The 20,380-nt window shown below is 43.5% G+C and overlaps 1 protein-coding gene across 2 annotated transcripts in view; it reads right to left on the reverse strand.

The window, feature by feature from the left end:
• The window catches only part of ASAP1 (ArfGAP with SH3 domain, ankyrin repeat and PH domain 1), a 294,496-nt gene that overhangs the window by 148,096 nt on the left and 126,020 nt on the right, over positions 1 to 20,380 (reverse strand). The window lies entirely within an intron of this gene.

A 20,380-nucleotide genomic window follows, 5' to 3' on the forward strand; every position in this document is an offset into this window, starting at 1 on the left:
TGGCAAATGTTCAAAACAATGTATGCAAATAGCAAAGACTTGATTGATGGTAACGGCTAAAAATAGGTTAGAGTGGTGGGATGGTGGGTGATCATTACTCTCCAGATATCTAAAAAATTCATTATTGTCATATGGTATATTAAATTTAAAAAAAAAATGGTATTTGGGCTACTTGATAAGGCCTCAGTTCAAGAAGTATTTGCAGTCTCCACAAAATTACACTCCTGTTTGTTAAACTAAATTCTTTCCCCCAACAATTTTGCCAATGTGAGCTTACATTATGCAGGACAAGAGCAATATCGAATTACTCAGCGCGATTCAAGAAACCTGAGGGGGTGAAGGGGGGTGGGAGGAAAAGGAACAGTCAAAGGCACTTAAACCGCTAACAAAAAAAGTACTGTGGCTTCTACATAAAACCATTATTGGCCTCCATGAGGCATTATCAGTCCAGTAATACATTTCTGTTTCAGACTTTTTAAAACAGTGTACTTGAAACCAGAACAGGCCTTGAATTTCAAACACCCAGAACTAAAGGAATGTCGCAGAGGGAGAATTAAGGTCAACTGAAATTGGCCTTTTGTCTGGGATGCATTCTTCAGACTTAGGAAAAAGGCAGAGTTTGGTTTAGCTGTGGATGAATTTGAAAGTAAAATCCGAGGTTTTCAGAATTACCCACACAGCCAGAGATAGAATGCCAATGCAGATTTCTGTCATATGGTTTCCAAAGAAATAAAATGGCCATTGTGTGACCTTGAGTGTACCTCTGGCTGCAAGGAAGCAGACAAAAAAATTGTTAACAGGATTTCCTGGGAATACAGGTAGTGACCGTTCAAATAACTATTTATACACGTTTGGAAGGTTAACCACAGGAAAGAAACAAGAATCTCAACACGTGTGCCAACATGCCAACCCGCAACTCAGCTAATACAGCTGACCTTTGATCAACACCCGTTTGAACTATGCGGGTCCACTTATAATGGACTTTTTCCAGTTCACACCCGCATTGTTCAAGGGTCAACTCCGAGGGTGGGAAACCCACATGCAGAGGGCCAGCTATAGTTAAACTTGGATTTTCGGGGAAGCTAGGCGCCCTAACCCCAGCACCTCTGCGTTGTTTTGGTAGGAGGCAACTATACGTGCCTCCTACCAAAGTCACCTCTCTAATTCCACTTAGATATGGTGACCAACTCAGCTTTGTGTAGGAAACAGGTTTCAATAACTTTGTGTGACTGGTTCCCTCCCTCCCGTGCACCAGGAATATCTGCTTCCTAACTAAAGACAGGTTCCCACCCAGGCAGGGTCACTAGCAGCTGAGTCACTCCTTTGGGAGAGTTGAAAAGTACATAAAGGTAGGGGCTGGTGGCTATAAGACTAGGCCTCTGTGTTCAAATCAGAGCAAAATTATTTTTAATTGTTGCATTAGTTGGTCTCTGAATTAAATAAACAGGCCGAATATGTGTTGCAAGCACCCCAGAATCACAGTATTTTGAGGCATTACTTCAAAGTATAAAAAATTATCGAATATTTATAACAAAAGATGCAGACCAAGTCCTTCCTCCCTTTGGACCTAGGCCTCCCCCTCAAGTGAGATCAAATGTTTCTGTGATAAGGACCAAATTAAATTTACTTCACGACTGATCAATGTACCGTGATCTGCATGCAGTCTGATTAGACTATTTCTGAAGGCCCTTGACTTCTGATTTTAACATTTGTTCAGTACGATTTCTATGTCTAATACAGACAGGGCTCTGTAAGTTAAAGTATAAAGAAATAACTTTCCTCATTAAAAAAGTTCACTGGGTAACTAGTTGTATAGACAAGTTTCTTATATAGTCAAAGCTTTTCTTTTCACTAAAAAATAGTCTATCAACTCAAACAAGCATAAAGGCATAAAAATTAACCTGACTCGACACATCTTTATCCTATATATGTCTCTGAGAGAAGGCAATTTGGTTCCGATATCTGAGTTTAAGAAAAACACAAGAAACAAACCAACCCCCTTCAAAACACACAAGTCCCACAGGGAGGTCACTTTTGTCATGCAGGTAGAAGCTGCTGGGGAAAATAAGACAATGCTTAAACAAGAGTCACAGGTTTTACACTTGTATGTCTCTCTACTTTTAAGGCCATTTCTCGGTTTGCTCAAATTAATTTTTCCTAGTGATTCACATTACTCTCTCTTGTTTGAAACAAAGCTTTCCTATCACCATTACCCAAGGAGTCGTTCATCTCACGGTGTCACGTGAGTCACCAACACACATGAAAAAAACGCCCGACAATCTGTTTGACCAAGCAAACCAGTGCTTCTTCCCCAGGCTCCCATGCTGGCTGGGGGTGGTCTGAGAATCACACCGTCCTCAAGCAAGAGCTGCTTTTCCTGGTCCCCACACCGCCCTCCCGATCAGCAGAGCTGGCTGTGATTTGCTCCTCCTTGTCCCCTGGCTCGCCATTCTTCCGGTCAGAGACAGGGCTGCTCTTAAGACTGTGAGGATGAAGGAGCGACCTACTGACAAGTACCCTGCACCCAGATGAAAGGGGACCTTCGGCACAGGTCGTGTTAAAGGGGCAGTTTATCCCACAGGGATCTTCTGCCTCGCTCTGCTCTTTAAAAAACAAAAAACAAAAAACACAAAACATACACACACGTTACAACGATGTGCTGTGAAGACACTGTAGTGCCTGTGTGCCACACAGCTCCAAGGAACTTGTTTTTCTTTCCCGAGAAATTATACCTTACGTAGTTATGGTAAAAGGAACACACACCACCTCAAGGAGAAAGACAGAAGGAAGCCAAAACCAATAGCAGCGTTTCTCCTATTTCTGTAAGCCGAGCTCAGATGCTTGGGGCTACTCATCTAACTTTAAATTTAGCTTCCAGCACGTCCCTGCATCTCTGTTTTTCTTGGTCTTCTCTTTTTACCACCTTCAGAAATGTGATAAAAGCTACAACATTTTAAAAATGGGACTAAACAAACTATAAACGATTAGGCTGATCACCCACTGAGCTGAACTTGCTCTCTTCACTGGGATTTCACAGCACGAGGAAATGGTACCCGATGAAAGGACACACTATCTCCTGCTCGTCTCCAGCCCTAAATGACTAAATCTAGCGTACATTCTCCTGTCTCCTGTTTACAACAGTTGTGTGCCATTTTCTTTGGTTTTCTTTTTTTCCCCCACTTTGTTATTTTTAGAATGCATAAAATCTTTGTGGGAAGCTGCATGTCTTTATAACAGAAGAAGAAAAAAAAAAAAGCCAAGAATTACTGAGTTACTAATAAGCTGGCTCAGGTGATCAGTGTTTACCCAATTACTGGACTCTAACTTTCTCTTACTCTTTATCTTGCTGTCCATGGCTTAGAGGTAGGTAATTGCCTGAGTCTTTTGGGGCGGCCTCTTTCCTATTTAAGTGTACATTATAGCAACTATGTGATTTATTTCAGAAAAACAACAACAAAAACAAAGACATTTCCTCCCGAGGCACAGATTCAGATCCTTGGTCACAGAATGGTCTGTGTTAGAAAGCCTTAGAGTTGATTCCAGATGCGATTCATATTCAATCAAGATTCGTTAAACTCACCCACCTCTTCTTACCCAGTCCGCAATCTTACAAGCCAAGGACTTTACTGAATATTCTCAATCCCTAAATAGTCCTCCCTATAAAGTTAATAATGCTAGATTTGTTTTACAGTGAGCAAACAGAGAGAACTTAAGCAACTTGTTAAAAGTCATCTGTAAATTTAAATATCACTTTTCTATTTGTTTTCCAGGACTGTTCATTTTTCCTTCAGTCTCCGACATTCAGAAAATCCAACTAAATTATAGTGTCCAGTGTTCCCTGCTATAATAAATCTGCTTGTTTTCCAGTATCACACAGACTTTAGAATAGATATTGCAAACTCTTTATACAGTACCAGAGCAATGTAAAGACAGAACTAAAATAACAGCAATCATACTTATTTAAAACCATGTAACAGGGCTCATATGTGGTGGCGGGCCAGGCAGAGGATGTCGGCCAGGTCCAAAGCTCTCAAAATTGTTTCCCCAAGCGACAAGGCTTCCCCACACCTCTGATTTGATTACCTTACACAAAACTAATGATGTGAAGGCGAAATATAAAGCAGGCGAAAGAGATCTGCAGAAACCCTAAAGGAATCCCTACACCTAAAGGGATGAATTAGAAGAGGGGGAGATGAACGTTTTGTTCCTTCGAAAATGTGCAATTTTAAAATTTCAAGTTTCAAAAGATATCAGATGAAAATGCATTTTGCAAATTGTGTATTCTTGAGGGGGGCTTTTGGTCCACTCATTTACACTGTTTTCTATCTGTGGAATATCATGACATAACACAAGAGTATACCCATTTTTGTTTGTTTTGTGGTAAGTACAATACGAAATCCTAGGGCCAGAAAGAAAAAAATCAGTACTGTAAAATTTTAAATGTGCTAGGGGGAAAAAAAAAATTCAGAAGGAAGAAATGCTGTCATTTCTACTTTTGAGAATATTACAAATAATCGATAGCACATTTTTCTAGTATCACTGTTTTGTTGGGTCTCTGCATACATGAGCAAAGTGGGAAAAACTTTTCTGACGTGTTGAGTTCAGGGCTGGAGCCTAGCAACAGACACATTTCTAGTGATACTCCAAAGGGTAACTTTACAAACTAAACTCAAAAAGGATGAGCTAATGCAGAAAGATACAACCCTACCACATGTTCTCCAACAAATCGATAATGTATCATTTTTGGGGGTGGTGGTGGTACAGAAATGGGGGATACAAAGCTCGAGCACTCAGAATACAGTCAACAAATGGTAGTTCTTTCTCTTCCAAGTGCTTTGAAACACACGGCTGGGAGATTTCCGCATATGGAGCTATATTTCTGGCCCTAGAACAAAGAAATAAGTCGGGGAGCGTATGAAGCCTGTATGGGGTCTTCTACAGGTCATCAAGGGCTACAGAGAGCTCACTAATTCATTATCAGAGATTCCTGGAAGGCGGCAGTAATGGCTTTGGGCTGCTACCCACTTAGGCACATTCAACCGATGACCACAGGGTCAATATCCCTCTGTCAACTGCCAGGGCCCCTGAAGTATCCTGGTCTGCTAGTGTGCAAATGCTCTCTTCACCGCCAGCACAGAAGCCAAAAACCACTTTCGAACCAGGGGAACGTGCACCCTGAGAAGTAAAATGGTTAGAGGAGCCATAACAGGGACTAGGTAGATCTATTCTGTTTGAATTTTTTGTGTGTTTGTTTTAACTCTCCAATGGAAAAGACATATAGAAAACTATATTCCTCATGAAGACTGGGACACAGAGCTAGACAAGGACATACACACTAACAACCAAGTTGAAGGTAATACTAGTTACATTTCTGCAAAAGCAAATGTCCTGATAATGTCTGGGTCTCATCAGAGGCTCCAAGAACAAGAGATTCTGAGACAGAGTGAACAAGGAAACAGAATTTCCAAAGAGCAAACTTCTCTGAAGGAAAGAGAGTGAGAAAGATTCAAACCAGGGCCCTTTATGAATGAATAGATGCTTCACACGAAAAGATATCATAAAAAGAACTCTGAGGGCCTGGCTTCTAGGTCTGGCATTGCTGTTAATGAGGTATGGTATCCCTGGGCATAGCAAACTCCCAGAGCCCAGTTCTCCGTTTGTTAAAAAAAAAGGGGAGGTAGGGTTGGAGGGTGGATCAAAGGGTAGCAACTTCCAGTTATAAGATAAATTCTGGAGATGTTATGCACAGCATGGTGACTGTGGTTAATAATACTGTATTGTCTATTTGAAAGTTGCTGAGAGTAGATTTTAAAAGTTAACACACACATACATTATATGTATACATATATATGTATGTATGTATGTATGTGTGTGTGTGTATGTGTATATATATATACACACACACACACAAATAAAACTATGTAAGGTGATGAATGTGCTAACTAAACTTATTGTGGTCATCATTTTGCAATATATACATATACAAAATCACTATGTTGTATACTTTAAACTTATATGTCAATTACATCTCAATAAAGCTAAAAAAAGTCATCAGAAAAAAAGTGGGGGGGGAGACAGTACAGCTCCAGCTGTAACAACAATCTCTTCTATTAGTGTAACAGTTTAGAGAACAAGTCCACATACATTCCACTGATTACTGTGAGAAAAACTGTATCAGCATCTATTTTATAACGGAGGAAACCGAGTGCCAGAAAGGTTAAAAGGCTTGCCCCAAATCACACTACTATTGCCCCAAATCACACTACTAACAAGTAGCTGAGCTAGGACTGGAAGTCGCAACTCTTAATTAAAAATTTAGGGATTTCGATACTACACTCAGTCATGCAATACAAACAGCGAGCCTGCTAAGACATCTGATGGTCTGTGTTACTGACGAGTACCCTGAGAAAGAAAAGAAGCTGGCACGAGGGTCTTGGGTAGGTCCACCACAGGACCTTCTGTGACAGTACTCTGACCACAGCTGTGAATATCCGGAATGTACGCCCAGCCTAAATTCTGACCAGAGATAACTGTGATTTGCAGGCCCAACCTGAACTGAGAAAAATAACGAACATGGCACTTGATTATATCAGCCTGCCGACCTGAGAAAGAAGATAGCTACCAAGGAGGGCTCCTGTGGCTGACTGAGCTCAAATTTAAAAGCAGAGCCTCGCTGTTGTTTCTAACAGGGGCCTCTCATGCAAGCCACACTTTAGTGAGAAGCCTGCACTAAACTGCCTGCCACCTACACTGCCTGCCTCCCACACTGATGGTCCTGCCTGCACTGTGTTCCTTCCTGCCCTGGGAGCCAGCCCTTACAAAGGAGCTCCTGGAATCGTATCTCAACCAACAGGACTGAGACTTTCCCTGTCCAATACGAGCTGCACAGCAATATCCCCATTAGCATCTTCACCAATCTATCAGAGCAGCTCCATTCTGACCAATCAAGACAGTGCTTTATGAACCAATCAAATGAGAAGATTTGTAGTCCTCATTAGCATGAGGATGAACCAATTAGGGACCAGGGGTGGAGACTTCTCTCTTACAAGTCAATTTCCCTCTGGCTCAGGGAGCACACTGCCCCTTTCCACCAAAGATGGAAGACTGCATTCTTCTGGCTGGAGCTGAAACATCGCAGATGTCTCTGGAGCAGAGAAGAGCAGGTGGAGTGGAAAGGGCGGAGCTGAGTGGACTGGAGCAGAGCAGAGCTATGTAGCTGGAGAGGAGCTTTTGCCCTCACTGTCCTGCTATTCCACAGCTGTGCTGTACCAGTCGAGCTGTTTGCACTGGATAAAGATTCCTTCTTCACCGCACCCCAAATCGGGAGTTCCTATTGGCGCCATGTACATGTGTGCACACATACATGCGCACACACACACGCTCTGCAATAGCATGAGTGACTCTCAAAGATGAGGTGCAGACTGAGTCACGAGAAGGCAAGGAGCAGAAGGAGAGGAAAAAGTAGGGCGATTTATGGATAGTGCCAGAAACGGAACTGAATGACCTAACGGCAGAGGGTGGAAGGACTGTGCCTGCTGCCAGTCCCCATGATGGAAACGAATCCTCCAAGTTCCTCAAGTGTTTGGCGGCGTGAGGCCTCGCCGGCTAACCCTAACCGTAGGTCCAGTCCTGCCTGCCTTAGCCCCGCCCACACCCCTCCACATCACAATCACCCCTCTAAGTGCTTCTAAATACAGGCGCCTGGGTGCCACACCAGACCCTCGAGATCAGAATCTCCAAACAGGATGCTGAGGAGGATGCATGCTCTGGCTGAGGGCCACAGGCCAGGGTCCCAAACATGACTGAGGCGAGCAAAAGGGACTGCACTGTCCTTGTGTCATCTAGTCTGGCCGTTGACCTCCGAGGTGGCTCCCTGTAACAACCACTTTGTAGCAAGGATGTAAGGAGACAGTGAGACAATATCTGCAGGCAACAAGAAAAAGCCACCAGTGACCATAAGTCACGCTATCTCTCCATGTCCAAGGAATTTCAGACAACAAAAAAGATAAAGCAGTCAAAGCTGAGTTGAGGTAAAAGAACCAGAAAATTCAATTTGACACAACAAAAACAAATTAGAAATATCAGTTCCATTTTTGCCACATGGAAAAAACGTTTAGACAATTCCATCTTTAAAAAATGTAAGCAGAAACTAAGCAATGCGTTACTAAGTGTTCTCAGGACAGAAATCCAAAACTAATGTCACAGCACTCAAAAATCTAATGATGGCACCAAAAAGGAGAGTCTGATGGGTGGGAATAAAGGAAATAGAGACATAGAAATGTATTTTCAAATGCTTCAGGAAACACCACAAATGTGCTATTATAATGCTCAAATCTGGAAATGATTTTGCTGTGATTTCACAGGAGTTTCCAAATTTGTCCCCACATTATATAAATGCCTTTCTTGCTCACATTGTGCCTGCTGACTGAAAGCTGTAGGCATCTGTGGGCCCAACGCACAGCACTCATAGAACTCGGCAGTTCAGTTTTCAGACTACAAATGGCCTTCAATGAGATGGAAGGAATGGCGGGAAGCCCGGCCCCTCTGGGTGGGGCTCCACTGGGCCAATAAATGAACTCTTAACAATGAAAGGAAGAAATCTTCATTCTCTAAGAGGCTGAACATCTATTTCCTGGTGCCACCAGAAGAAACCTAAGTGTGTTGAAAACCTGAAAAACAAACAAACGAACAAACAAACAAAACAAAGGGCCACGTGAACGTATGTAAATGACCACTAACATCCTGAAACTATGGGCTTCTAAACTCCAAGTGATATTAAGTGGATAGCATGGCAGCGGGAACAAGCAGAATAAATAATTACTAGGCAGTGTCATGCACGCTTGTCATTGTAATTAGACGAGCATTTCCAAAAGAATTTTCTGAGCCCAGATCTTCAGGTTGGATCCAACCAACCCCAGAAAGCTGTAGTCACATCCCATATTCTCGATCTATTTTACTATTTTAGAGGGGCATGGCAGGTAGACACCATTCCTATGCTAAATGGAAAAAGAAAATATGACCCTCTCCAAAAAACAAACTGCATTTTTTTTTTTTTTGCTGACATCAACCACGTCAGAATGGAAACAAAGAAAGAAACCAGAGACCCACTGGCTTCTGTTTCATTAGAAACACATGAAGACAATATCTGCCAATGAGAAAACATTCTTCTTTCTTTGCAAAAGCCTTCCATGCAAACGAACTTTTTCTTTCTTTCTTTGTACACATATTAGAGTGAGACACATGATAAAAGAGATGAAAATAAAGGACAAAATAATCAAGATAATTCCTAGGGTATTTAATCCATATGCATGAAATATCTTCGCTAAATATGAATATGCAGGGGTGGGACGTGGGAGAGACAGGTATTGTTTCTGGGTCACCCAGCACCCTTTCACTCAACCCAGTAACCATGCTGGGAACAGAACCGGAACTCAAACCCAAGTCTCTCATTTCATACTGAAGGTCTCTTCATACAAGCCCTCACAAGTAGAGGGCCTTTGGCATGTTCACAACGCCCTTCCTCAACCACGAGTTGATTCAAAACAGGCCTTTGAGGCAAACAAAGCAGGAACCCTCAAACCCATTGCACAGATGAGAAAGTTCAAGTGAGGGAGCTCTAGAAGGTCACACAGCAAACAGAACAGATTCAGGTCTCTGACTGTACAGAAAAATGCCCAAACCTCCAGCACTTGACTTGTGATGAGACTGAGAAAGGAAAAAAATAACAGTACACAAATCCTACACCTTCCTTTGAACTTTGTGGTTGCTTCAGCCCATCGATATGTGGGAGAGGCAAAGGAAATTACTCTTTTACTCATGTAAGGTTAGCCACACCTACTGTCATGATCTGCCTCTCTGTAAGATACGGCAGCTGTCCCTGACGGATGGCGTCTCGAACATGACAACCAGGAGACGTGAGGACCCGGCTCGCACCACAGTGAAGGCCAATGGCAGGTGTTAAAATCTACTCCTGCGGAGATATCTAACCGTATTTTAAAATGGGCCAGTGCGTAGGGTAGCTGGACTCGAACAGAGATTATTTTACCAATGCTCTTTCTAACATTCCTTGTTGTCCCTTTTCTACCTTCTTTATTCCTCATCTATGAATATAAGAAGAATCCATCGGCATAAAAATGGTAATTGACCTCTGGCCCAGAGCACGAGTCTGAAAAAGTGGTGTGCAATATATTCAATTGTGATCCTATTTTCCCAAACCCTGAGCATTTTGTGGGTAGAGTCTAACTGTGATAATGGTTATGGTACCTTTTGAAGCCAACTCTTCACAGATCAGCATCACTCCCGGAAGGAGTGCTCGATAAACTGTCCACATGACAGATAGAAGCCCATCACTTCCAGTATCTGGACTGAAACTTTCTCAGAGCATGATTCATGCAATGTAATTTAGTCATCTAATGAACTCGTCTAGCTTTGAGCCGTAGTTATTTATCTAAGACAATAAAAGGCAACAGAAAAGTTGAGAGATATCATAAATACTCATCAGAGAGTCTGTAAGAATGAAAATTTGTAATAAAATAATAAAAATGATCCAGTTACTTAAAATTCAGAATATTTAATAGGAGCTGGGAAAAATATCAAAGTGAATTTAATTTTCCGACTTTAGAATTCAACCACATTTCCAGTTTTACTGAAATATACATATAAAGAAAATGTGAATTCGTCAGTCAGTCCCCTCTGTTTGGGTGTTAATAGCATCATCATTCCACTACAGTTACCCAGAATACACGTGGTATCAGTCACTGGTTTGTTAAAGAACAGGTGAATGACAATGTCCATTTTTAGAATCACTTTTTCCAAGTAACATATAACAAATAACGTGTTATTTTTCCAAATAACAAATAGACTTAGACCAGGAAATAATACATCGTATTTGGTGACAGTGTTGAACGGGAGAAAAAGACAGGGTCAGACTACCTGGGGCTGTATGACACCGGACTGGTTATCTCATCTCGATGAACTCAATTACCTCATTTGTAAAACTGAGAATGATACGTACTCCAAAGGAATAAATAAGCCTTCCACTCAATAAAAGGTAGCTACTCGTATCAGAGAGTCACAGATCAATAAAAATAATGTTTCCCTACCATTTATGGCTTTTCTTCCTGCTTTTAAGTTTTTACAAATCTCTTTCTGGTCAATGCCATCAGTGTGTCTGGTTTTGTTCCACAGAAAGATTGACAGACACTAATTCACTGGATTTGAAGTGCTCTATTGGAGGAGGGAGAGACCTTCTTTGGTTCTTGGGTTTCTATCTCAAAGTCTGGGGACTGTAACATTTATCCAAAGTTTAAAAAAATAGTTAATTTTTAAGGCAACTTAATTCCTTCCAGTCTGAGACACGTGTATACAATGATATGCGGGAAATATATTGAGATAGACAAACATGGCACATGAGCTCATCTGCCTCTAAGAGACTCTGCATCTCATATATGTTCTACACTTTGCAGTGCTGGTTAATTATAATCCAATTTGATTTGATCGCATTGTCAAAGCAGAAGTGTCTAAGATCCTGCAATTATAAATGTTCCAGGGATTCATTAATCTATCTGGAAAATCACCATTTCTCTACTTACTTTACCAAACAGGAAAAAAGGAGAAACACAAACAAAATGATACAGTGACTCCACATTTTCAGATGTCTTAGTCAAAACCATAAGTTCCATTTGGATTTGTATACTAATCCTTCCTTTTTGAAAAATGACTTTATTATCAGTCTACTTGCAAAAACAATTGACTCAAAACATTAAAAAAAAAAAAAAACACCTGAAAACTGTTTACGGTCTACTTTAAGCAATAAACTGGTGCCATCTGTACTGTGCATGGATATACATGATCAATCCTGCCTTATGAATGTAATTATGAACACTTAATAAGATTCCCTTTCGGCAAATTGAAAGGTTAAATATTTTAAGTGCCTTCCTCCTTTCTATAATGTAAATCATTGCTCAAAGGAAAAAAAGCCTCCTCCCAAATAGGACCACATGAGAATTTAACTAGAGAGAAAAGAAAATCTACAAAGAAGCCAGGGGAAAATGAAACAAACAAACATACTGCCATTATCAAACGTTTCCTGAACGCCTGTCTTGTTTTAGGTACTAAGAATACAAAAATAAACACACACCTTCCCTGACCTCTGAAGTTCACGGACAGGAAGGCAAAAGCAGAACATCAATCACGCTGGTACAGGGGGACACAGGACAAGGGGGCCAGTTCAGAAGAGTGGTTAGAGCCTTAGACTTTGGAATCAGGACAAATTTGGGTTCAAACTTCTTATTTGGAAACATCACTTAACTTCTTGCCTCAATTTCCACATCTGTACAACAGGGTAACAGCTGCTACCTCGCAAGACCGCTGGAAAGATGACATGAAATCCAGGGTGCAAAAGCTCTCCACGTGAGAAAGGAAGCGCTCGGCAAATGCTACGGGGAGGCAGCAGGGACACGTCTGCGTTGGACCAAGAGACCGTCCTGGAGGAGCTGATGCTGGACTGGAGGCTAAAAGACTAACAAAGGAGTCCCTCCCGCCCTCTCCGTCTCTGCGGCAGTCCCCCTTCCAGGCGACGCTCACTTTCCCAGGCTCTGCGCTCCGGCCTGGCCTCGCCTCGGAGTCCCTCGGATATGTTGGATTTGTTCACGATAGTGTTAGGGAACTAAGAGTTTCAAATGCTGCTAATGCCACTTACAGTGGGTTAAGTAAGAAAAAAAAAAAAAGAAACACAAAAACCTGTTCTGGCATGTGTATATCGACCATGGCATCAAACTAAAATATCAAAACCAATTATTGATTTGGTAAAGTAATTACTCATCAGAGTATCGACACTCTTGGGGACAGTATAGTAAAAAAAAATTTAAAGTTGCCATCCCTACTCTCACAAAAAGCTCCACAAATAATCCGAAAATAGAAAGAGGGTAGGGGTAGGGGATGGTACAGGTTAGAAACCAAGAGGTCACAATCGCCAGTGCTTACTGCAGCCAGGAAGACGATGCTGATAAAGAAGCAAACTTGGTCTGCTGTAGCAGGGAGAGGGTATGACTGTGGCACAATGACAACCACATTCGCCATTTAAGAAAAGCGGCCACTAATTAATCAGCTTCAGCTGGCTTTTGCCATTCGAGAAAGAGTTCAGTGTTATCAGGTTGTCTGATTTTTCAAAACAAGCCAGAAATCCAGTATTTATGTGATACTTCCTGAAATTCAAGTAACAGCAACTAGGTCGAACTTGGTGGAACAGACCAAACATCTGTGGGCTGGATGTGGCGAGAGGGCCGTGAGTCAGTGAGCAGTTACTGCTGCAGGGGAGGACGCCATGTGCCCGCAGGCTGGAGGCAGGACCATCTTGCAGAGTACCTGGGCTTAGCTTTAAATGCTGGCAGGATGCAGATGGCTGCAGAGGAGTGGAGAGGCCGAGTAAAGGGGCAGGGAGGCATGGCATCAGGGTTTGGGGGCAGAAAGAGACCCTCCTGGTAAGAAAAGAAAGTCACAGGTGAGACTGGATGCAGGAGGAAGAGGCGGATAGGAGGGTCTTTAAAACCAGGCAGAGGAATTCAGATCTGGTTTGATGGGCAAAGCAGAATCCCTATCAGTAGCAGCCTAAATAGAAACACTGCAATGAATTCCCATAAAGTCTATGAGGCCTAAAATATGGTACTATGTCTAAAGAGAAACCCAAGTTTGGATGGAAGGCAAAGTTTTTGTGAGCACATTAGTCTGAGGAGATTCAGGACAAGCTATCAGAGACTCATCCAATGTAGAAAACCACCAGAAACTATGGGGAGCTGTTATGGACAGCCCACGAATGGAGAGTTCGCTCACTATATGGATGACAAGCCTGAGGGGACTGAGTGTGACAGCTGTCAGACTCACCACCGTCACATCATCCCTAAACTCTTGGCTCACTGACGGGGAAGGGAGGGCAGAAGTTCTCATGGACAAGGCCTGTCCCCGGAAAGAGACTGAGGTAGCCAATCCAATGTGCTGTGTTTCTTGAACGTTTTGGGGGCCCTAAGAAGTGTCTTAAAATTTTTTCTAAACATAAGATGCAGAAATTTAGTGACCATAATCCTAGATCTCAAAATACTGGAGCAATGAGTAGAAAAATAAAAACTGGGCAAACAAGCATCCTAAAAATAGCCATATCTCATAAATTGTACAGATAATTGAATACAAGTGATTATAGTGTAATTCAGCCCACAGAGTGTGAGGCTGAACGAAAGCCAGAAAGGCGAAAACAGAAGCCAAATTGTGGTAACTAAACTATTCCCTAAAGGTGATGGGGAGCCAAAGAGAAATTGAGGCAGGGTGGGAAGGGGAGCTGTGTTGTATGAGGGAGCTGGGCTGAGGACAACCTGAAAGAGGATGAGCCTGAGTACAGCTGAGATTTATGAAGACAAGCGTCACCACTCAAAAAGACCAATGGCTTCCTCTGGTTATGTCTGGGAATCAGTGATAATGAACCACGGTGACCACACCTAGGCTGAGATGTAAGAAGCAAACGCTGAAAGGGAGGGGTTATTTGGCAATGCAGCTCTAAGTATCTTAGCAACCACTGCAAAGAAGAATGAAACAGCTTTCCTAATAACCCCCACCCCTCTCCTGCCCCCCAGAAAGAAAAGAAAATGGGATCTCCTTAGAAAATAATGAAACTGATCATCCCTTTCTACTCCCTTTACCCACTCGTCACAAGTGGCTGCTGCCCAAAGACTGGTCTCAATGGCAGTGAAAGGGAACTGAAAAAACTCCCTGCCTCGCACTCCATGCAAGACCCAGGAAAGTAAAGACCAGCCTCCAACGATGATGGCCCTAGTGGTTCGCAACCCTTGAGTTCTCCTTGATTACAACATTTGGAGTGAATCACAAAATCTGGAGGAAATTACGTTAGGGAACACTAGACCAAAAAGAAAAAGAAGACCCGCCTAGCAACCCACTCATTTTCCTATAGGAAGCATGGAGGGGAAGGATTAGCAAAATAAATATCAGGATGGCTTGAAACAGTCTATCTTTCTTACAGAACTTTCAGAAACATACATAAATAAAAATGGAATACTCAGAGTTTTGAATCATTAAGTTAAAAAAAATTGGCTTGGTGCCAGACTGGGAACATTCGTGAACATGGAATTTCATGAATGAAAAGAATTTTAGATATGTCGGCCAAAACGAAATGATCTTATCACTAGAATCATTTTTGGTGGTCTAAATAAAACCGAGGGAAAATGTAATTATAATCATTTATCTATTCAAGAGATAACTTTTTTTTTGTTTGTTTTCATTACTGAAATGGAGAAGAGTCATCCCTATGTGTAGCAGATAAAATACGCAGCCAATTGTAACCCTGACATTTTTGGAAAATTAAATAAACGGAACAGGTTGGTTTTGTTTTTCTGAAAGCTCTGGGAAGGCATCCATGATCAGTGTCAATCTGGCATTCAAATTCAGTTGGAATAAAGCTGACATCAGTTTTTGTGTTGCATGCATAGGCAAGAGCCAGACTTTCTTTAAAAACATGAACTATTGTTTATGCACATCGCAGTGCAAGCTTTCCTGCCTCTCACTTCTATAACTTTACGATGTTTTATCGATGCTGAGAAAAGTGCCAACAATGCTCCAAATAGTGATTTGAAATAAACAAAACCAAAATGAGTAGCGCCAAGGCCTCAGCGGCACAGATAGAATTAACAATTCTGTACCTGGCCTAAATTACAAAAATCACTGCCTGCAAAAGACAGGTGTCTGAAATACCTATTCTTTCTAGCCATTAGTTACTGAGAATCTACGATGTGCCAGGTGTGGAAATGGCAGAGAACATGCATAATCTCCCTCAGACCTCACGAGAAATCCGCCAGGCAGAATTGCTATCTCTATTTTCCAGATGAGGAAAACAAGGCTCAGAGAGGCACAGTGACTTCTTCCAGTCTCACAGCATCAAAGGGTAAAGCAAGATTCTGAAACGGGGATTGCTGGGGTCTTACACAACACTAACGATGAGCTTTGGTGAAAACGGGGCCCTGATAAAAAGCTACTACAAAATGAATTGACGAAGTTATTCTCAATTAACTAAAAACGAAGCCAGCATTCATTTTGCTGATGGTTATCTCACTATGTATATGAAATTCTATGTCCTCACAGTTTAAGCCCATCACTTAGTTTGATATTTAAAAAAAGCACCATTTACAAGATTGAGAGGCATAGCGGGTAGGACTTTCACGTACTGGTGGTGCTGTGGTTACAGACGGTGTCGGAGGCCAGAACTACGGTTTCAATCCTGCTTGAGCAAGATGCTCGGTTTCCGGCTCTGCATCCGAGCAGCAAAGCTCTAAGCACAGGGCCTGATACGTGGCGAGTGCCCGGTACGGGTCAGCCGCATCACCTCCGCAGGCTGAGCTGGGAGACCACAATCCAGAGCACCCAGCACACTGACTAAGCTTTAACGAGTGTCTGTTTTAAACGAGGGTGCAAATGAGCCAACGCCCTTAGTCTCTGTGCTCATCACCATGAAATGATAGGGAAGCGAAAGTCCGTGCCCTCAGGGAGCCCCGGCGCTTAGCAACCAGATCAGAACGAGAACACTGAGGAACCGGCTCAGGAGAGCACAGACCTGCCGGCCAAAGCGAGCGAGCTGCGGGTGCAAGGAGGGCTGCAGGGGGCAAAGGGGGGCCGCGCATTTGCGGGGAGACGTCCCTGAAGGCCAGTCTGGAGGGGGTCCTTGAAGGGAGCTGCTCAGGAAGGCCTGGGGTACACTCCTAGAAATGGGGCCTTAAGGAATGAGACAGAAACTGGGAGGATGGGCATGACAGGGAGAGCGGGAGCTGGCAAGCAGAATTATTTGATTCTACTCGACCACAGCTAGATTGCATAAGCACCCGGAGATCAGACTGGGCCTCATACATCTCTGTGTGTTTCCTGCCCAAGATGGTACCCGAACAGTAAACACAGGCTAGAGAGATGGAGGGACCACTTGGAAGATGTTGGGGAATGATAATAGGTAAGGTAGGGTAGGTGAGGTCACTTCAGTTTAGTAAGACCTGAACAAATGGAGAAAGTGCCACCACAGAGGATGACATACTCAGTCGCACCCTCCTCTCACGCATGTCACTGAGCATCTTGTTTAATCAATCGTATCTACCTACCTACCTACCCATCCATCTATCTATCTTTGAAAAGATAACTACACTGATTTTGGGGGGAGGCCTAGTTAAGCTAATTTTCCCAGCCCAAGAGAAACGGATCAATTGTACTTATGGGAATATAAACTTATGGCCGGGGATTGACGCCCAACTCTGTGAGCAAATCCTCCAAACCCTCTGCACTTGAATATCTCACGTGCAAACCAAGAACAAGGCGTAGCTCACAAACTGCCAGAGCTAGATTATGTCAAGGGCCAGTCATATCGTGGTTTACAGAGCGTCATCAGCTATTTGGGCCTTTTAATAGGGTAAATTCCGACAAGGCCACATTTAGGTTTTGCCAGTTTTGTAGCCTAAGCCCTTCACACTTGGCCTAGTGTACAGGAGGGATGCAGGGAAGATCTGAAAAACTGACCCGACACTTCCCTAAAATGTCAAACGTGTACTCTGTGGCCACCACTGGGTTCCTGGGATGACATTTTCCTGCCCAGGTCCCTCTCCTTGGAATGCCTGTCCCACACCTCCAGTCGATCAAGCATCAAGCAGCAGAGAGGTGTCCCAAAGCCAGGCTTTCAAGCTCTGCTCCCAGAGGACACAGAGGCCCGCTGACAGGCACGACCACCTGAAGATGCTGATCAGGAAAGGCTGTGTGTGGAGCGGAGCTGTCCCGCCTGCAGTCCTGCACTCACAGCGTTCAGCCAGCCCTCCTTACACACCCCCACTACGATCGAGGGAGAGAGGACATTCAGAAGGCTGGTCGGCATACCAACTCGACAAATACGTGCTGACCGCCTTCGCCTCCAGACCCATCCGGGACTCTCTTCCTCCTTCCAAGGTTTTAACCACAGCATGCCATGACTCAGCTGAGGAAGCCTTCTTGGAAACAGGAGCATACCTGAATCAGGGCAATATGATGCCCCCGTCCACTGTCATCCACACAGGATGAGTGCCTGACTTCCTAAAGGATCTTCGGACCTTCCAGGTCTCCGCCATTCCAATGACGGTCACTCTCCCCACGCTGCAGTCGTGTTTCTGAGGCCTTTGAAACTGTCAAACCTTCCCACCAATCCCAAGCCCCTTCCTGATCCTTACCTTGGACCTGTTTCATTGCAGGTGCTTTCAGCCACACAAAACTTGCATTTTAACACACAGGGTGTTACTTCTTCTTCCTTTCCTTGTGCCAGGAAGGCATGACCAGTTTTAGTACCCTATCAAATATACGTTGGCCCTCTTACCTTGATTTGCTGTCAAGCCGATGACGTGTGCCTAGGTTAAGGGAGTAAGAATTATAGGGGCTCTTGGTGCATTCAAAACACCATTCCAATAAGACTCTCACTGGTAGGAGCTACTTTTAAAACCCAAGAACATTTTGCAGGCTGAGAAACAGAAAAGATGAGTTACCAAGTTACCATTTGAGGAATCCAGTCATCTTGACGTTTCCCCTGGGGCTCGCCTCGGCAGCAGCTAAATACAAACCTCAGATTCTTGTATATATTCACATTCCCCTCCGGCCAAAACCGGGGGAAAGTGGTATGTCAATGGGAACATTACAGAACACCCTTAGAATGTGAATGTCAAATCCTCCTGCTGAAAAACTCAGCGACGAAGCCGGACTGACACCCAGAGAAAAAGCACTGACGCCAGAAGGCCACCTGCTAGAGTATATATTCCAATGGATTAATTCCAGGGGAAATAATTACATAAGACGTAGGCCAGTTTCTTGTCTCTGCCTCCACACGTCTGTACTCTAGGACTTACTGTCCTCGTGAAGGGAAAAGGTCTGCAGAAAATCATCCCCTGACACTTCCCCAATGTCTCCGAGAAGGAAAAATGGAAGGTATGAGATGGCAACGCCTACAGAGCAGAAATCCTCATTATTTTCTCCTCTTGCACAGGGTCCCAGTGAGAACAGATGACGGAGGGGGACGGGCAGAGGGGCTGAATGACTGGGACAAACGAGTGGAGAGCAAAGCCGCAGACAAATGAGTGGTGTGAATGGATGAATACATTCCATTCACACCTTGAAAGAGCAGCCAAAGCCCCATTTACTTGGCAGGAAGTAAGAGTCGCTCCCGCTTTTATTTCCAGACATGAATGAATTCATCAGTTCCCAAGCCATCGCAGGTTAAAGTTCTCCCAACTGTGGAAAAGCCTGATAACCTGGGCTCCCGAGAATGTCACTTGTTATACGGTGACACCAAGGAAAGATCGCGCGTAAGAGTCCCACATAAACGCGGCTGATGCTGGGTTGTTCGCTGTAATGGGCCAGACCACCCTCAAGCCCCAAGCGAGACTCCCCTTCCTTAAAATGCTTTCCCCAAAGCTGCTGCAGAGGGACCAAACTAAAAGCCCACCCCGCTTTCGGATGCTGTTAAAAATCCACAAAAAGCAGACAATGGGGAGCGGGGGAGGCAAAGCAGCGTCTGGATCATGCATGCAAACATGCATTTAACATGTACAGACGACCAAAATGAGCCATGCTCTGGGGCTACGGTGGTGAGCAGGCCTCTCCCTAGGCCCGCAGGGAGCTTACAAGCTGCGTGGGCAGGTGGGAATGAGACAGGCAATCAAGATGCAGCGATCAGCTTTGTAGAGGAAGCATGAGTGAGACACTAATGGAACAGCCGGCCCTCTGCCTTTCACCCTGGAGAAGGTTTTACAGAGCAGGGTCCTCCGAGCCGGGCTTTAGGAAGAGCCGGAGGTGAATGCTAAGCTGTAGGAGGGAAGTGGCCTGATGTTTCAGGCTCTAGATCAGAAACAGCCACGAAACATTCCAAAAGTCGATTATTGCAGAATTCCATTCCTGGCCCAGATTCTTCTCCGCCTACAATCGTCTCATGTCCCCTGTGTGCACAAGTACATCTACACGAAAGCCATGACACTGATGGAGGATTCAATATCTCAATATGGAAACATTTAGATTACGAAAAAAACAGTAAGCAAGCTCTGAACTTGGAGTTGTAAGACCTCAGAGTTCAAGAATGGCTACCGATTTTACTGTGTGATTCTGAGTCTTTCGGTTTTATCATCTCTAAAGCAGAGATCAGACTGTATCACAGGACTCTACGGGATCAAAGGAGAAGATGTATATACAAATGTTTTTTAATTCTAATGTACTATTAAACTCTGACAGTACTATTTCTGAGGGAAATCAGAAATCATGCAGCTTTATGCGGTTAGCAGCTCTGACTGGAATTCTGTTGCTTAAAATACTTGGCAAGTATTAAGAAGTGAAAAGGTTT

Source organism: Pteropus medius, unplaced genomic scaffold, assembly GCF_902729225.1.
Source record: "Pteropus medius unplaced genomic scaffold, Ma_sr-lr_union100, whole genome shotgun sequence".
NCBI lineage: Eukaryota > Metazoa > Chordata > Mammalia > Chiroptera > Pteropodidae > Pteropus > Pteropus medius.